Raw genomic sequence first — 13,988 nt, 5'->3', positions numbered from 1 at the left:
AATGGGGTGAATGATCGTTTTGGCTTGGGCCTCCAGGTACGTTGGCCACCCTGTTGCTTTTGCTGATCCTTTTGCTGTGATATTGGGGTCTGATTACCCATGATTGCCCCCACAGTATTGGATTCCTTTTTTTCGTCATACGGCTTCTTTGTGTGATAGGAACCTGAGGGTGCCCCTTGTATCTTCCCATTTTTGATCCCATCCTCAATTCTTTCGCCAATGACTACCAAGTCCGAGAACCCTGAAGATATGCTTCCGACCATCTTGTCGTAGTATGGTCCTTGCAAAGTGCTCATAAATATGTCCACCAGTTCTTTTTCCATTAGGGGAAGTTGGACTCGAGAAGCCATTTCCCTCCACCTTTGGGCATACTCCTTGAGTGATTCATCCTTCTTCTGTGACATGTTTTGTAATTGCATCCGATTGGGTGCCATGTCCAAGTTGTACTTGTACTGCTTCAAGAATGTGTTAGCCAGATCATTCCAGCTTCGGATATAGGATTTCTCCAGTTGCATATACCAGTCAATAGACGCTCCGCTTAAACTTTCTTGGAAGAAGTGTATCATCAGTTTTTGATCATGAGCATAGGCAGCCATTTTTCGCACATACATGCGCGAGTGATTCCTCGGACACGTGAGCCCTTTGTATTTTTCGAAGTCTGGAATCTTGAATTTGTGTGGGATAGTCAAGTCTGAGACTAAGCCCATTTCGAAGGCATCCACGTCGAAGACATCGTATCCTTCTACCACTTTTAGTCTCTCTTCCAGCGCCTTGATTTGTTCACTATCCTTGGAGTCTTCCCTGGAGTTGGGATTAGGCTGTTGCGTCTGAGGTGCTTGGTCTGTGTTGTCCACCTCTTGCACTCCGTATTGTAGATCCACGTAATCTTCATCCTTAGGGACATTGTTAGCAGGAATGCGAACTATGCGAGTTGTCCCTTTCGTTTGTGGAGTAGGGACAAATCCTTCTTGGGAGGTTTCTCCTTTCTCTTGGAATTGGATAGCTCTCCTAACAGAGCGGGCCTGAGGTCTGTCCTTAGCCGGGCCGAAGCCTGAAACAAATCCTAGCGGCGGGTTTTCGTCATTGGGGATCTCATCCTGGACCAGGGTATCCCTAGACTGAACCTCTTTTGCTTTTTCTTGTTTATCCAGGAGGGCCTTCATGAGTCCTAGCATCTGAGTCATACCTCCTTTAACTTCCTCCATACTAACCTTTAGTTGATCCACCTCCTCACGAAGAGCGGCTTGATTCTGTTCCAGCTGATCCATTGATCTCTTTTGCTGAAACCTTGTTTGATAAGACGGTCGGGATGTTAGGTTATCCTTCCCAATGGTCCCTTGTTTTGGAGATAGAAGAGAAATCTTCTCTTAATGTCATGAAAATGATGTGTATGCCATGCATGATATGTATGATATCTTTTTTCTTTCTTTTTTTTTTTGAATAAAATATGATGCAAGAATGCCCCTGATGTATGATGAATGGAAAAAGAAATAATAAAAAATAATGATCAACACATATATATACATATATCACATAATCACATAAGTTCATAGGTTCGACGTAGCGGCTCTTGGGAGCCAACCTTTTTATAAGGGGTTCTAGAAGGTCTCATGGGGTCGTTCGTAGCCTCTGAGACTTTTTGTCTCTTCGGATTTTAGAACAACTCGTTTTATCCATGAGGTTCGAATTTTTGGGGTAGGTTCTCGGAGAGATCAGCCAAGTATCCAGTCCTGCCCTCAACAAAGTCAAGCCTCGTTTTGGACATTTCCGAATACTCAACCCACTTCGAGTGGAGTTATCAATGAGACTCGTAGGCGATTCATGTCCCCTATTGATCTCAAAGTTAACTCCCACACTTAGGGTTTTAACATTACATAATATGTCAGCAGTGCATATAAAAATATGACAATTAGGCAATTAAATATAAATATATTAACATAAACAATTAAATATAAACATATTATAAACAATTAAATATTTTTTAGATAAAAAAAAAATAAACAAATTTTTAAAAAAAAATAAAAAAATAATTACAAACCCTAAAAAAGGCGAATTAGCCAAACCCTAAAAAGTTGTCAAACCTAAACCCTGCCAAAACCTAAAACCTATAGGAGCATAGTATTCACCATTTAAGTTATCCCCAGCAGAGTCGCCAGTTGTAGCAACCTGCCTAAAAATTTATAACTTAGAGAGTCGCCACCTATTCTGAAGGGTGAATAGGAAACCATACGCAGTATAGAGATCAGGGTAAGATACTATATTCAGGTCGAGGGAAGGTGTTAGGCACCCTCAACCCTTTCCTATGGTTTGCATTTTAATAATCAGGGTTTGTGGCAAAAGATAAAGAAAGATGACATACAGTAAATAGAGTTAAAGGCTAATTATTTGAACATGATTAGAGTTTGGAAGAGGGGGACTCGCCTTGTTGCCAAGTGCCTACGTACCTCCTTAGGGAGGATCAGAGTCTACGTAGTTCGGGGAAGGGTTGTACGCCCTTAGAGTTAGAGTTTGAATGGTTTGAAGGCTTTTTGAATGGCCTATCGTAGTTTTGAATGAGGATGAAAATCCGTAGTTTGATATTGAGGTTTTGAAAGGTTTGAAAAATGTTTTGAGGTTTGGGCGTACAACCCTGATTTGATTTAGCACTATTAACCGCAACGATCAATAGATTCAATCGCCATAGTTAAAAGATTTATAGTTGCATCATTACCACTTCTAATCGATCGATTCGATTATCACTAATAATGAATTATAATATTTTTTTTTATTTTTATGAATTAATTTTGTATCATTATCCCTCGTAATCGATTGATTCGATTAAAAAGAACAACAAATTAGAATGGGAAAATAGAAAGATTAATCATCGCGACTAATAAGATAGTCGAAACCATTTAATCAAATATGATTTAATTGCATTTTAATTAAATAGCATTTTAATTAAAATTATTGTTGACCATAGCGATTAATCGATTTAATCGGCACGAACAACAAATTAAAATCTTTAATATAACTATTTAAAAAAAAACAATTATTTAATAATAAATATTAAAAGATATTTCAATTAAAATAACTAAATAATTAAAATTATTTAAAGTTCATCAAGGTTATGATCCTGTGTGGCAATTATTAGGGCGTATAGTATGTGTATCAATTCTGGGTGTGCTAGATCTAAGTGAGTGGAGATCCTAGGGTCAGATCTTGGGGGTCGTATGGTGAGGATTAAAGCCAAGGCGCATGGAATCAAAGGAGAGAAACTCAGAAAAATAAATATGTAGAAGGGGGGGTTCGAACCCACGCCCCTTAGGTCAATGCATGCGCCAACCAACTGGGCTGCGCTTCATATGTGATAAACACACACCTTCGTTAATATAAAAAAAACAGATAACAAGATGGGAAAACGCGCGCGCGAATTCAAACAGACGAGTCGCATGATGACAGCTCATCATCGTCTCCACTACACCTGTAAAAACCTGCAGAATTAGCTATGAATTTGCTACGGTTTTCTTCGTAGCAGCACCCACCTGGAGAAATAGCGATTAACACACATCCACGCATAAATTCTTCGCGACCCCTGCAATCCTTTCGTTTAAACCATACGAATTTGACCATGCCATTAATTTAACCTAATTTCACGCTTACAAGGAACCCCTAATTTAAAGCCCTAAAACCTCCCTCGGCCTCCAATGGCCAAACGCGATTCAAACACCCAAACTTCACTCTAATGATCCAGAATCGTTCACCACATCAAAACAAAACGTAATACACAAACAATTTCACATTAAGATGCATGCATTATACGAATCGATGCAAAGTTTAGAGTAACATACCTGGGCTTATAGGAGATCGTTCTGGGGTTGTTGATGTCGTGTGAATATCCCAATCAATTCAGAAGCCTCCAAGGAACGTGTAGCAACACTTAAATCTCTCTGAAACCCCTCAATCTCCCAAACCGAAATTGAGTTTTTTGGAAAATTTTATGTGTTCTTGAACGTGCCTCTGTTGTCCAGAATTTCCAACCCCCCTCCATATGCCTTGTGTTCTCTACTTATAGAGAAAGGAATTAGGTCAAGAATTACTGCCCAAAGCCTTTTTGAATCCAATCTTACCAAGTTGGAAAAATTGATTCAAATCTTGAATATAAACTTTCTATATTTGCCAAATATTTGCATTAACCTTTCCCAATCACATTATCACGAAATTATATTGCAAATTTGCAATAAATATTGATTGAAATTGATCCATGTGAATCCTTTTACTCAATATTTGATTTTCTTTTCCAATATACCACTTTAAATCATTTTTAAATGAAATAAAAAATATATAAAATCAAATAAAAGGCTAAAATTCGTGGCATGTAGTTTGGATAACATAGATATCTTGTGGACCAAGATTGAATCACAAAAAGATAGGCCCATTTGCAAGAAATCCAATTTAGACCTCCTTTATTTCACATTTTGCCTCCAAAGATCACCCAACTTTGATCAATCATATCTCACTCAATTTTTAAGTTATGAGGGAGTTCTAAGACTTTTTGGAAACCTCAAGAGGTCCTCTACAAGCCACTTTGGAACATGTTTTTCATTTGGAGCTTTTATCTTGATCATATCCTCTTTGGGAAAAAACTGCTTTTGAAGGATGCTTGAAAATGACCTGTAATCTTTTGCATTGTATCTCTCAAATGAATCATTTTTAGCCCTGGCTTGTGAGAGACAAAGTTGTAGGGAATCCAATTTCCTTCAAAATAGGCTTTGAGTGGGGAATTTTTGATGTTCCATGTGAAAGTTATGCCCAGTCAAAGTTGGGTTGACTTTCTTCTAAGAAACCCTAATTTGAACCTTTTTGTATTTGTTCATCTATGAGTTTCTATTAATGGAATCATGATCAATCTTTGATCAAATGATGGTTATGCACCTCTATACTTGATGTTTTGACCAATGATCATAGGTTTGAATCATGCTTTGGTTGTGGTTGACTTTCAGGTTTGAATCAGTTGACTGTGGATCTTGGGATTGTTTGAGCAAAGCTTTGGAATTGAATCTTGAACTTTGAATTATTGTAAATGGAATATGGAAGGCAAATTTTGGGAGCTTCCCCTGTTCAATCTTCTTGAACCTGAAGAGGTAAAAGATGATTGGACACTGAAATGCCCTGAAATTTGCTTGCGTAGGGAAGGAGTTTCTGTGGGAGATGGGCTTATAGATGCCACCTATTTGTTTGACAAGGTGCTTGTCCGGAGCATATGCTTTTCAGACCTGGATCATTTGATTGTATCTGAAGAGAGAGGAAGTAATGTCTTACATAAGACCTGTCGCGGGCGAAAAATCGTTGTTTTTCTAAATGAGACACCTGATGCCTTCTTTGGGCTCGAGTGCTCAAAAAATGATTTTTCTTTGTACCGACCAAACTTTTTATTATTTCCAAAGTAGGAAAAGGAAAAAAGCTGCAATAACCTAAAAGTGGGGGGAGAGATCTTTGGGTAAGAGGGTTGGTTATACGAAGGGAAGGTATTAGCACCCAACGTATCTATAGTACTCTATAGGTTTCTTTGCTTTGTTTTTCATTCCATGTTGTTGAGAGGTTCTGTTGTGAGAAAAGAGGTGGGACCTAAGGTGTTTGTTTGATTATGCTCGCAAAGATCATCGCGATCCTCTGCATACATATCCCTTAGAGGGAATCAGAGCATCTGTAGCTCGGGGTCTACGGGTGCTAAGGTTTGAATGGTTTTTTTGTTTTGTTTTGCTCGCCAAGGATCGACCTTGTGCCTACGTATTCTCAAAGGGATGTTGAGAAAGTCAGAGCAATCGTAGTTCCCACTTATGCTAGTGGAAGCAAAGGAAAAGAGACAAATGTCATCTAAATGTTCGATGTATCTAATCTATATCATCACATACATCTGTTTGTTTTTTGTTTGAAAATCTTTTCATTATAAGCCCTGGGCCATGCCACTTATGGCGCTTAGAATGATAAAGATGTTTTTGTTTGTTTAACCAGCCTTGTGGCAAAAACTTTCAATGAAGTCAGCCTTGTGACAAAAAGTTTTGATTAATCAGCCAGCCTTGTGGCAAAAGTTTCAATGAAGTCAGCCTTGTGACAAAAACTTTGATTAATCAGCCAGTATGGTGGCAAAACGGTTTGATTGATTAGCCAGCCTTGTGGCAAAAAAGTTTGATTTGATTGATTGTTTGTGATGATATAGATGAGATACTCCTATCATAGAGATGATAAATGTCTAATCTCCTAGGGTATTGGATTTGGATATTTGGGATGCTTATAAGAAGCCCGTGGGTCCTTGTACGAAGCCCAAGAGGAGGCTATACGAGGGTCCTTGCATTGTAAGCCCAAGAGGAGGCTATGGGAGGGACAATCTAGGGTCCTTGCATTGTAAGCCCAAGAGGAGGCTATGGGAGGGTCACTCGTTTGTACAAAGCCCAAGGGGAGGCATGGTATAGTTGGTTTGAGCTCTTAGAGCGATTTCACCAGGAAACCATACTCTATGTCCTAACCTAAACTAGTGGAGATTCTTTGCACGAAGCCCAATAGGAGGCTATGGGGAACCTAGTGTTATACTAAGTTGAACAAGCACACATATCACACATATGAGCAAACATGAACAAGTATGAACAAACATGAACAGGTATGAACAATTATATATATGACAAAGTGTGTGTATATAATGGAGTTTATGAAGGAAATATACCTGTAAGCATGATCCATTTGTATACACGGGGGCTCGGGACTTATACTCGAGGAGAAGTCCACTTGAGTTTATTCAAAGCTATGTAAACAGGTATTTACAAAGGGCTTGGGACTTATACCTACATGGAGGCCCATGGTATTTTTGGGAAGATTTAAAGAAAACCTTCATTTTTGATTTGTTATTCGAGGTTAAAAATCAAATTGATCGAGATATGTACAAAAGTGTGTGTGTACAATGAAATACCGAATTTCATGTACAGGAATGGGTATGTACAAAAGGGGCTTGGGACTTATACCTACATGGAGGCCCATGTTTTATTTTATAAAACATGGTTGATTGTTTTATTTACAGACGCGTCGTTTGAAAAATTGTTTGAAAGTTTTTGTTTTTGAAAGAGTTTTCTGTACAAAGGAAAAAACTGTATAAAAGGAAAAAGGAGTGGGTCTTATACTCTCTAATATTCGAGAGGCCCCACATCGTTTTGAAAATCAATTGATCAATTAAAAAGATTTAATCAATAGTTTCAAAAAGAAATGGTTTATCGTTTTTGAAAAGAATCGCGATCGCTTGTTTTAAAATGGTTTGAATTTTGAAAGGAGTCAAACTAATCAAGATAAACAAAAAGATTATCTTCAATTAACACTTAGATGATCAGGGTTTGCTCAAAAAATATTTACAAGTGATTAAGTTTGAAAATCAAATGAAAAATAATATTTAAAAGTATTAAAAATACTTAAAAACAAGTCATTTTAAACTTATTTAAAAATGTATCAAATAAATATTTTTTGATGATCTTTTTTGATATTCTTAAAATATATGTGTTAAACAAGAAGTGTGTAAAAAATGAATGAAAAATGAATTAATTTGATGTGTTAAATAATTAAATGAAGTTGTAAAAGAAAAATGAAAGAAAAATAGTTGTAAAAATGTTTTGGTCCCTAAGGGTGTTGAACCCGTGACCTTATGCTCACCACTAAAAAACTTAGCCAACTGGACCACGCGCGTGGTCTGTTTAACACTTGCAACGAATTTGTTATATTTTTGAATCAATTTCTAATTTCAGTTTCAAAATCTGGCGCCAAGAACACATGAACAATTTGAATTTGAAAATTCTGAAAACTGGATTGTTTTGATCAAGTGAATAGCCTATCTTGCTCGATTTTCCACAAGGAACATGATGGTACCATTTAATTTCATTTATTTTTGCTCTAAGATGATTAATTCTCTGATGAACACGAAGAACCCTAGTATGACAAATCTTTGTGAAATCGTGTAGGATCATGATATGATGCAATTGATTGAGGGTTAATGATCCTCATAGGTGCAGAAACAAGATGGTATATCAATATTTCATTTATGATGCGTGCATGATAGAGTTTGAAGTTCATGAGCACTTACCTCAAAAACGGCCAAACTGAGAATTGAATTCTGCAAATGAGGAGTTCCAGTTGTTGTTTCTTGATCTGGACAGCATCAGTGGACCTTATGGAAGGTGTTTGAATGCCTGGAATGAATTGAAAACCCCTGGACCAGTTGGTGATGCTCGATCTGCAGTAGGACTCAAGTGAGGATCAAGCTTGATGATTTTGGTGTTTCAGATCATGGATGATGGTTGGAACAGTTCATATGAAGTATATGGATGATGTTTAGAAGGTTAGTTTGGACAGAATTTGCTTGGTATGGATTTTGGCATGATAAGGCTAGTGTTATGCATATTTTGAGGTGAGATGATGATTCTGAGTTTTGGGATGATTTGAGGTGTGTGAATGGTTCAAACACATCATATATGATGTTTATGAGATGTTAGAATCATTACTTTGGCCAGAACTTCAAGGGTTTGGAGGTTGGGATTTCTTCCTCACTTTGAAACTTAAAACTTGCAATTCAAGAAAGAAAGAGAAAACCTATCTTTTGTGAGGTTTTGGTGTGATTTGAATGGAGTAAGGACCTCTATTTATAGGCCAAAGTGTCTGAATGCAGAGCCTTGTGTAACACGGTGAACTGACTTTTTATTAATCGGAATGTCGCGGTAAGCAAGAGTCGCCACCGACTTTTATTTTATCCAAACAAATTCGGAAAGGCAAAAAGAAACAGAAAAAAAAACCTTTTTAAAGAAATCTAAGTTCGGGGGGTAATTTATGCAAAGGGAAGGTGTAAGGCACCCTTTGCATCCATGGTTTTCCATGGGCTCTTAATTGCTTTGCTTGCTCGTTTTCAGAAAAAGTAGATGAAAGAGATAGGGACTTTAGCTTGTGAATAAGCGTTGCCCTTTTGAAAAATTATGAGAAAGAATATAATAAAAAGGTTTGAGATGAGCATTGCAAGGCAATTAGGGGCAATTACCTTAAACTTAGATGATAGGTCTCTTTTTAGCCTTTTAGAATGAAAGGGTCTATCCTTGCCATAAGAGGGCAGGAAGCCTTTCGTTTGGAGGTTGAAGGGTCATCGAAGCATCCTTTGCCATAAGACTGTCCCATGCCATAGAAGGGCAGGTAGTCTAAGGGGAAGGATCAGAATAAGCCTTTTCGTAGGCAGCCAGAAGATACCTCAGCCTTTTTCCGTAGGCAACATCCGAGGGTCGAGGTCATTTGTGTATCGAAGGCAGCATCATTAGGGTCGTGACCTTTTTATCTAGGCAACATGGCTGAGGTATCCTCGAATTCGAGGGACGAGGCTTATTCTGCAAAACACAAAGGCAACAAGGCAACAGGCAACAAGGCGACAGAGAGGTTACCCCAAAAGGGTGCGTGTGTGCAACAATCATGTGATTATGTTCAGAAAATTATCTTATAATTAATTATCTACGTTGATTTAAGGCTTGCACTCCCTAAGATTACTAACCACGCAGTATATAAAACAATAAAGGGAAGGGGGAAAATGAAACCAGCGGAGGAGAGGGGAATTGTAACCAGCGGATCCCTTAATAGGGTTTGGCATAAGTAATAATAAAAATCATAAAAAATATAAAGATGAGGTTTAGGGTTACCAACAACGTAGCTTTGGCAATTGACAACCCTGAAAAAGAATGTAAATAAAAAGTTGGGTGAGTGTATGGCTAATTCGAAGGTTGGCAGGGTTAACCAGAAAATAAAGAATAAATAAATAAAACAATTAATAATTAAATAAGCGAGGCCACTTAGCTTTGGTTCGATTTGATCTGATATGGTTAGAGTCGGAGGAAACCTCGGAGGTAACCCTGAAAAGACATGGCAGAAAGAGAGAGAGAATGCAAGGCAAACCCTAATATCAAAATAATTTAGATGTAATTTAAATTAAATGAAATTAAATTACTTAACTTTGAGGTTTGTGGAAGGCGTGCACTCGGGACGAATCATATTACTAACCCTGATAATGCATAGAAAATAAAATCAGTGTATGGCATGTTCCTCGTAAACCCTGATTAGGGCATAAATCAAAATAAATGACTTAATTAATTATTGGTCTCTCGACCTAATTAATTAAGTCGGGATAAGGAAATAAAATCGAGGGTAAAAATAATTTTTAGGAACTTTTTGGGATTAAAATAAAATAAATACGAATTTTTGAACATATTTAATTAAATCAATAAATAGATGAATAAACAAATAATAGATATTAATAATTAAATATTATTATTATTATATATGAAAAAAGATTTATTAAAAAAAATATGTGTATAGTTTTAAAAAGAGAAAAAAAACAAAAATATATATATATTAATATAAATAACCGGCTGTGTAATCTAAAATAAAAAAAAATTGAAAAAAACTTAACTCTTGATCACGTGTGGCGCGCGTGTACGGAGTATGGTGTGTCTACAGCTGGCGTGGCGTTGGATTGAGCAGTGAATCAAACGGATGGCTGTGATGCTGAGGGTGCATGGTAAGGCGTGCTTCATATCGCACGCGATCCTCTTGAGAGCCATCCCCAAAGCGCGCGCAAATTTGTTTGAATTGCGCCAATCGGGACGCGCCACCTCATCGTCCCCTACCTCCAGAATTTTGCAGTCACACTTTTTATAGCGCCTTTTTCATGGAGCGTTGCAAAAGGCCACCTGCAAAAATAGCGAACAAGACCAAACACGCACAGAAATTTTTCGCGATAGTCTCATTGCATTCGTATGAGTCTCGCGATCCTGTCTATGGCATCAATTTGGTCAAAAAATGCCTGTTCCCAAAAGCCCTAAAAAACCTTGAAAACCCCTAACATGGCATCTCTTTCAGAACAACATAATAACGCAATTAACTTTCCAGAATTCATTAACACACCACATAAAACATATATATGCAAACAAAAACAGTTAATGATGCATGATTGAGCGTAATCGAACAGTTTTAAGTTTATACAAACCGTGGCGATTTGGGACTGATTCCAGTCGTTTGGCTTGCGTGCAATGATTGGAAAAGCTTCAGAAACTCCCAAGGAACGTTTTGAGATCGATTGGAAGTTTTGAATTGCCCTCTAACGCAGAATCCGAGTTTGGGATTTTGATGGACTTTGAAGCTTGAGTAGGGTTCTTTCTGCAGCCAACTTGTAACCATTGCCATCTGGACTCGTTTAGTACTTATAGGAGAGTGATTAGGGTAACAAATTTGGATCAAATCTTCCTTGAATCTTGGTTTTACAATTTTGGAAAATTTGATTTGTAAGATTTCCAAATTTGGCCAAATTCAATCTTTTTCCTACCAATTTGTCTTTGCACGAATTTCATGATGAATATTGCATATTTTGATGGTTAATGATGATTGGAAATAATAGTAAATCACATCTTTTGTATTTTCTCATAATTATTTGGTTTAAATTATATTTTAAATGAATAAAAAATCCAAAAAAATAGAATGAAAATCAAATAATTATGGGAGTTCGTTTGGAGACTCTTATGGACTTGTGGATCAATATTGAACCAAAATAACTTAGGCCCATTTGCAAAATTATTCAAATTCTTTCACATTTTTCCTTCCAGAATAGCTCAACTTCAGGAAGGTCTATCTCTCTCAATTTTTTTGAGGTATGAAAGTGTTCTAAGACTTTTTAGAAACCTTGAGGAGTCCTCTAACCAATGTCTTTGGTCTCATATCAAAATTATTTTCCATTCTCATTTTATGTCCTTTTGAAAAAAGTGTCTTTCGGTTGACTTTTGAAAAGGACCTATAATGTATGAAGCCATATCTCTTAAACCATTGACCTATGAGCTCTGATTCTTGAACCATTGAACAGAGGGATGAATTCCCTTCAAAATGAGCTTTGGTGGGAATTCTTCTGGTGAAGTATGAATATTTGGTGAATTTTCAAAGTTTGGTTGACTTTTTCAGTTCATGCCCGAAATAGTAACTTTTGGCTTTTGACTTTTCTGATCTTTCCTTGCATCATCATGATCAACCCTTGATCAAATGATGATTTTAGGGTTATGAGGATATTGTTGACCTAATCAAGATTTGAGGAACCAAATTTGTTCTGTTTGACTTGAAACTTTATATGGAGATGCTTTGGGATGTTAGTGACCTTATGGAACCACCTTGAGCCATTGATTCAATGATTTTCTCTTGAATTAGTCAAACCCTAATTTAGAACTTCTGTGTGGGAGACTGTGTTTTGGAGCTTTGTCTTTTGATTTGGTTTTGTGTATGAAAAATAGCATGGGCAAATTTTGGGGTATGACAGCTTCCCCTGTTCAATTATCTTAAACCTGAAGATGTAGAGTGGTCTGCGCGCCAGTCGGTATCTGAAGGTGGAAGATGATTGAACATAAGAATACCAAGAAATTTGCCCTAGCTGAAGTAGGGACTTTTGTCGGAGATGGGCTTGAAGATGCCATCCAGATGTTTGGAGAAGATATATGATGGAGATGGGTTTGAAGATGCCATCCGACTTGATATACTAGAGAGTCAGAATGTGTCGTACGTTAGACTGTTTCTGAGCCTTAGACTTAGGTTGAGTCGTACGTTGGACTGGGTCTAGCTTGCATCCTCAGATGTCTGGAAAACCGTGCGTTAGGTCGAAGAATAAATCGTGCGTTAGACTATTCTCAATTGCATCCTCAGATGTCTGGAAAACCGTGCGTCAGGTTGATGGATGAGTCGTGCGTTAGACTAATCCAAATTGCATCCGTAGATGTCTGGAATGCCGTGCGTTAGGCTGAAATTTTTTTGCATTGAGGGTTTTTTGTTGGAGATGGGCTTAAAGATGCCATCCAGGTGTCGAGACTGAAGTGTTTGAGAAGTAATTGTTTGAATGTTGATCGTATAGTAGATGAATTAGATTTTAGGAGAGTTGTTCGCGTCAGCACTGTTCGTAGTAACTGAATTAGACTTTGGAAGATGATCGTGTCTACACCGTTCGTGATGATAGAATTAGATCTTTTTGTCGTGTCAGTACCGTTCGTAGTAACTGAATTAGACTGGGAAGGTCAGTGATCGTGTCTACACCGTTCGTGATGATAGAATTAGATCTCTGAGAGTGGACCGTGTCAGTACCGTTCGTAGTAACTGAATTAGATCTTTGAAAATGACCGTGTCATTACCGTTCGTGGTAAATGAATTAGATCTTCGAGCGTTGACCGTGTCAGTACCATTCGTAGTAGCTGAATTAGATCTTTGAAAATGATCGTGTCATTACCGTTCGTGGTAAATGAATTAGATCCTTGAGCGTTGACCGTGTCAGTACCATTCGTAGTAGCTGAATTAGATCTTGGAAAGTCGGAGATTTCGTTCATTTGTCGGTACCTGTATCCTGCAATAGGTATAGTTAGTCTTTATGCAATGTCGTGATGCATGTATTATGTAATGAGTCTCTCAAAATAAATGAGAAACTTTGTATGTTATAGATAAATTCATTGCGAGGTAATGCATGCAATGTATGAATATGTTTATGACATATGATAGGTGAATATGATTTATGTTGTCTTGATTGAGAAAATAAATCTCTATGTCTTTGTGATTTTGATGTCTGATCTTATTTGAAGATGCTCAGCTGGGAATTTATGATTCTTGCTTGGGGATAATCAGTAACTTGATGGACCCTGATTGGGGACAGAAGTATTAGTAACCCATGTTGGAGAAGAGCAAAGTGTTGGAGAACCAGCAGCGTTGAAGATGTAAACTTTGTTGGGGAGCCATGTCTTTGTCGAGAGCGTTTGAAGATATCTTCTTAATGATTACTCTGTGGGGATATGATCTTGTGAACCCGGCTCTGTGGGGTGACATAGGTGTCTTGAAAGTTGCCCCCAGTACTATAGTAACTACCACTCCTGGATTTGATTAGGACATACCACTGAGTATTGATCAAGATGTCAAACTGGACTTTCATAGATTTG

Source organism: Vicia villosa, unplaced genomic scaffold (genome assembly GCF_029867415.1).
Source record: "Vicia villosa cultivar HV-30 ecotype Madison, WI unplaced genomic scaffold, Vvil1.0 ctg.001451F_1_1, whole genome shotgun sequence".
Taxonomy (NCBI): Eukaryota; Viridiplantae; Streptophyta; class Magnoliopsida; order Fabales; family Fabaceae; genus Vicia; species Vicia villosa.
This window is presented reverse-complemented; position numbering follows the sequence as displayed.